Source organism: Gopherus evgoodei, chromosome 1 (genome assembly GCF_007399415.2).
Source record: "Gopherus evgoodei ecotype Sinaloan lineage chromosome 1, rGopEvg1_v1.p, whole genome shotgun sequence".
Taxonomy (NCBI): domain Eukaryota; kingdom Metazoa; phylum Chordata; order Testudines; family Testudinidae; genus Gopherus; species Gopherus evgoodei.
The window spans coordinates 286123847-286130083 of NC_044322.1; the positions used below are offsets into that span (position 1 = coordinate 286123847).

The following is a 6237-nucleotide window of genomic DNA, read 5'->3' on the forward strand; positions in this document are numbered from 1 at the left end:
AACAATGCAGACATATCGCACTGTCATATTTTTAAAAACTTCCTTCAGAATTTTTCAGAAAACAAGGTAATTCAAGGTATTAACAAGTCTGTTAATAGAAAAGACTTTTCGAGTTAAAAAAGAATTGGATTCAGTTTCCAGTCCCGCTCCAGTCCCAGTAAAGATTATGGGACGTGAGGTCCATATGTGCCATTTTCACCACTTTTTCCTTCTATTAATACTTCCCTATAATACCTCAAATTAGTGGTGTGAGAATTAATGGAAAATGCTTTCAAATCCTCAAATGGAAAGGACTATAGAAGTGCAAAATATTTATTTTTAAATGTCACTTTTCTTAAAGCAAAGGATTAGTGTTGGTTTTAGTTTTCTGCAGGGTCATTTGTGGAGAAGGGATTTTATTCATATTACAATTATGTTTTTGGAAGATTGAAGCCCAAAAGAACTACCTACATTCACATTTTAAAGAGATGAGGATTAAAAGTAAGGGTTGTCAAATTAACTTGAAAGTACCTCCTTTGAAAAGGACTGGGGCAGTATTGTGTCACCTGAGAGTTCCACTATGGAGAAAACAAACTCTAAAGAGACAGTTTTCACAGTGCTGTCGTGTGTCTGAACACATCATCATTATTTATGGTCAGATCTTTACAAATGCCATGCGTACTGACAGCAACAATAATGTACAGTGATTCAGCAACAATCTTATAAACAACTGTCAGTTTTACAGAAATAAAGGAAAGCCCCGTTTGTTTGCTTTTTATGGTCTGCTGTATAGTACAATTGTGGGAACTCACTTATTACAATTTTCCCCACACATCTTCCCTAGGAAATAGCACTATGAAATCCTGTACCTGTGGCTCTACAGAAATAGAATCTAGTGCCTTATTTTAATTTAAAAATTTAGGCCAGCACATTTACTGTAAAATAAACAAAATTGTCAAGTAGCATAACAGTAGTTCCAATTATATCTGTCCATAATAGAAGATTTGGGGAAAGGTGCCCACACCAATACATGAATCCTTACTATTCACACAGAGAATAATGAGATAAATCATTCGCTTCACTGGGTGTTCTTTAAAAGGCACTAGACGGGGTGAACAGTTAAACATAATGTATTTGACATGGGTTCACTGATAAGGACTTTCACAACGCACTGCTGTTCAGACACAGAAAGATCATTCTCCACCTGTAATGTTTAATATAATGCGCAAAAAGAAAGAAAATATTTACAGAGCTTCACAAAAGATCCATCAACATACTGGCACCAAGTGTATACAACCCACAGAGCAGATTGCAAAAAACACAAGGCCTAGCCAAATCCTGGAGGCACTAACGTAGATTCCTTACGATTCTGTAGATTGTCTCCTGAAACTACAGAAGTGCTACTGCAGTTGCCATTGGATGATATAAGTAGTTTGCTAAATTTTGTTAGATAATGTATTCAGTGTGACTTATCAATGTAAGGTTTCTACAGCCTCCTAAGACATTCAGAGTGATCCCCACAGATCCCAGCTTTTCTCATCATTTAACTAAGAAAGATAACCAAATTGTACCCCTCTGGCTAAAATGACACTGTATATGCATGAAAACAACAAGGAGTCCAGTGGCACCTTAAAGACTAACAGATTTATTTGGGCATAAGCTTTTGTGGGTAAAAAAATGGAGTTTTTTACCCACAAAAGCTTGTGCCCAAATAAATCTGTTAGTCTTTAAGGTGCCACTGGACTCCTTGTTGTTTTTGTGGATACAGACTAACACAGCTACCCCTCTGATACTTTGTATATATGCATGAACTCATTTGCAAATTGCTTCCTCCTTAAGAGAGACAAGGTATGTTAGGCAGCATCTTTCTTTGGACCAACTTTTTTTTTTTAAATGTTAAAAAATTTTATTCGCATTTTTGGTAACTGGAACTGCTCATTTGCCAGGAAGGATGATGCCATCATACTTCTTCTGGAACCAACGCATGGCCTTCTCCTTCCCAATTCTGTGCTTGGCTCCAATGGAGCCAGTTTTTCATTTCTTGTCAGCAGTGCTGAAGCCTGGCCTGCCCAGAACCACATAGAAGTCCAAGCCAAAGATGCCAATGCTGGGATCGTATTTAATTCCCAGATCAATGTGCTCCTGGATGCCAAAACCAAAGTTCCCAGTGTCTGAAAAGTTGTTTTTCCTCAATTCATATTCTCGCACCTTCAACCCTTTCTCCAGAATCTCCTCTGCTTTGGCCCCACGAACTATGCAGTGAACAGCAATCCTTTCATTCTCCTTATTCCAAAGGATCTGACAGTGTATAGAGCCTTTGAGAAGACAGAAGTCTGGCCTGTGAGCTGCTCCAGCACTTTGGCTGCCCAGGTGAGTCTGTCACCACTTTCCCCAACACAAATATTGAGACAGAGTTTGCAGATGCGCAGCTTACGCATGGGGTTCTCCTTCTCACTCCTGATCTTGCACCATGATGGAGGCGTGATGAGAGAGATAAGCTTTTGAGCTACACAGAGCTCTTCCTCGGGTCTGGGGAAAGTATTTGGAGTGTCACAGCTAAACACAAGATCAAACAGATAGTTTAGCATAAGTAGTTAGCACATATTCTAAAGGACCATTCAAGATGAAGTGGCCTGTTAACCTCTGGCTGTCAGCCCAAGGCAGCAAAGGTCTAGCAGTCAGCAGGGCTCCAGCAGTCAGCTCCACGCATGCTGTCAGCCCCTCTCCATGTTTCACTTAAGTCTGTGCAAATGCTCCGGGTAAGGATGTGCACAACTGGCAGAAGGAGGGTAAGGTGGACACGAACAGCTGATTTAATTACTGCAGTGGCTGTAGGTTGACCTAACTTAGTTGCCTTAATTTTGTAGTGTAGACAAGTCTTACGTAACTTTTCCAGACCTGAGGAAGAGATTGGTGTAGCTCAAAAGCTTCTCTCTCTCACCAACAGAAGTTAGTCCAGTGAAGGATATTACCTCATCCACCTTGTCTCTCTAATATCCTGAGATTGATACAGCTACAACAAAACTTCCTCCTTAAGGTCTGTCAAGACCTAATGACCTTGATAAAAGAAGTTGGGAGGAATGAAACTAGAGGTGTAATTTTTAGAGAGGAAGTTACTCCTTCCCTGCTCCCCACAGCATAATTCATAAGTCTACACATATGGCATATGGGCCCAATGATGCTCTCAAATACACAGGTGCAATCCAGGACCGTCCTTAGGATTTATGGTGTCCTAGGCAAGATTATTAAACTGGTGAACCTGTGCCTGTCTTGCTCTTAGCAACACAAACAAGGTTACACTACTGGAAAACTTGCTACATAGATGTTATTAAAACCAATTTAACTTAATTAAGCACACTGTAATGCTGATGAACTAGCACTAAAGAAGTAGCACTATAGAAATAATTCTGATTTGACAGAATGATGCAAATAATATAGATTTTTTTAATTTGTCAACATTTTATTGGAAATTTCTATGCAAAGGTATTGAAACAAGGATTTGGTTTTAATTAAAACCAATCTTTCTGGCTTTTTTGCCTGCAAAATCAGTAATAATATCATCGTATGACAAAGACAAAGTGATGTCTTGTTTGATTGAAAGAATAGCAAGACCAGTCAAGTGTTCCTGACTCCTTGTAGAGCGGAGATTGTTTTTAATGAGCTTTAGTTTTGAGAAACTCCATTCTCCTGATGCTCCTGTTACAGGAATTGTCAGTAGAATACGAGTGGCAATGTACACATTAGAATATATGTCAACAAGTTTGCTGGTGAGTAAACTGTACAACGTCCATCATTGATTTTGCATGTGGCAACATTGATGACAGTGTACTCAACTCTTCATACAGTTCAAGTCCATTTAAATCAAAATGATCGCTGTGCTTCAGGAGGCTTTCTAGGTCAGGGGTCCCCAACGTGGTGCCTGTGGGTGCCATGGTGTCCGCGGGTGCCATGGCGCCTGCAAGGGCCTCTCAGTACACCAGCATACTGGCCGGCAGACGAGCATCCGCCGAAATGCCAACGAAATTCAGCGGCGACGCCTCTGGATGATACCGCTTGCCGCCGATAAGCAGCGTCATCCAGAGGCATCACCGTTGAAATGCCGCAAAATTTCAGCGGCATTTCGGCGGATGCTCATCCACCGCCACGGTCCTTCGTCTGGTGACAGCCAGATGAAAAAGGTTGGGTAACACCACTCTAGGTTCATGCACTTTGTCATTAGTTGCTCTTGTTTTCCTATTTCTTTGAATTTAGTCCTGCTCAGCCCTCTACCAACTGAGTGAATGGAACGCCCGGCTGACAGTGGGTTGAGTTGCTCAGCCGGAGTCTCAGCCACCAACCTGCTCAGCCAGCTGCCAGCCTGGGGTTCCTTGGGGGTCCCCAGGCCAGCAGTGGGTGCTGAGTGGGGCCAGTGGCCAGGACCCCAGGTGGCAATGGGGCAGCAGCCGGAACATGAGAGCACTAGCGGGCTGAGCCACTCAGCCCACCACTGCATGCCATCAAAAATCAGCTTACGTGCCACATTTGGCACGTGTGCTGTAGGTTGCTGACCCTTGCTCTATATATTAGTAAGGAGATGAGCATATTACAGTTGTTGGAGGGCTCTATTTAGCAGTAACAGGGCTATAGGAAAGTCAGTCAACATTTTTTGTTTCTCTGATGAAAACTGGCCCACTCCCTTCCCCATACCAAACTTGTGACAAAAAATTGTCAACAACTTAATTTTCTGTTTTTGGCTAAAATATTGATTTTTAAAAAAATAATATTGAAATTGAATTCAGGATTGTTAGCAAGCATTTTTGGCAAACAAATTTGTTAAATGACAATCTAAATGGCAACACAGTACTGCTTTCGTGCTTGGCTCACCCCCCAGCCTGCTGGTCCAACAGCTGCAGTAGAGGAGGAGATAGGTGGAAAACTGCAGGACCTCAAAATCCACCTCTTGGGGTGCAGAGTGGTAACAGCAAACCCTGAGGTCTGATCAGACACCAATGGGTGCCACTGCCAGCCCAACGGACCATGGTGAAGTTAGCACAGCATCAGATCTCAGGGACGGGACACCCATGGAGGCACAGCAGCTCATCCTGCCCTGAACAGCTCCACCCGGATGAGATGGATCACTGCCAGCCTGGGGGAGAGATGTGTCCTGATTTTATAGGGCCAGTCCCGATATTTGGGGCTGTCTTATATAGGTACCGATTACCCCACCAAGGGTGACCAGACAGCAAATGCAAAAAATTGGGACGGGGGTGGGGGTGGGGGTGAATAGGAGCCTATATAAGAAAAAGACCCAAAAATCAGGACTGTCCCTATAAAATCGGGACATCTGGTCACCCTACAGGTGAGTTCCTTCCTCCACACCTTCCCAGAGACCCCAGCAGCCAATCCCCTCCCTCAGACTGTGCTGCATTCATCTCTCAATAGGACCCAGCAGCCCTGCTCTTACATGCTCCACTGCTTCCCATCTGTCCGGGCTCCCAGCAGAGCAGTGCCCCCAGACCTAGTGGTGCCCTAGGCGGCTGCCTGTTCTGCCTATGGCTAAGGACAGCCCTGGTGCAACCCTTAGAGGTGTAGAGATGGTGTATTTGTATAGCCAGAAGCAAACCGTAAAAAACTGAATCTGAAAATTTTCAGTTCAACAGCGCTTCTGATGTTTTTGCATCGAGTTACTGCCATACCTTGCCTGCCATACCACCACACTCATTCTGTATGCAGAGGGGCAGCTGCTCTGCTGCTGCAAACTCGTGTCCTGATAGTTCCACTGCAAGAAGGCCCTTTGTTTGTGTAGGAATATGTAGGATATGGCCATGTGTCCACTATGGGAGCTTAATGGCACAGCTACAGTGCTGCACCTATGCTGCTATAGCACTGTAGTGTATATGCTTGCTACAGCAAAAGAAGGGGTTCTTCTGTTGATGTAGATAATGCATTTCCTCAAGCAGGTGTAGCCATGTCTACAAACTGGATTAGGTTGACTTTCAGGGATGTGACTTTTTCACAGTCCTGTGCAACACAGCTATGTCAATCTAACTATTAAGTGTAGGCCAGGCCTAAGCCCCTATACATGCCATTTCAATATAACTGGGATTGCAATTTGGGCAATATATATCCTATTGTAATCAACTGATTGCTGGTGTCTCTAAGCCTAATAAGCAAGGTGACACTCCGCCAGTGCTGTGCGAAATAAACTCCTATGCTTAACCTCTACCTGGTGTGGATTTATGTCCTTCACTTCATGTCAGTTGAAACCCCTAAGCAAGT

At 43.3% G+C, this 6237-nt stretch overlaps 1 pseudogene; it reads right to left on the reverse strand.

The window, feature by feature from the left end:
* Window positions 1-1859: 1859 nt before the first annotated feature.
* Window positions 1860-2471, reverse strand: LOC115647193 (annotated as a pseudogene).
* Window positions 2472-6237: the final 3766 nt, after the last annotated feature.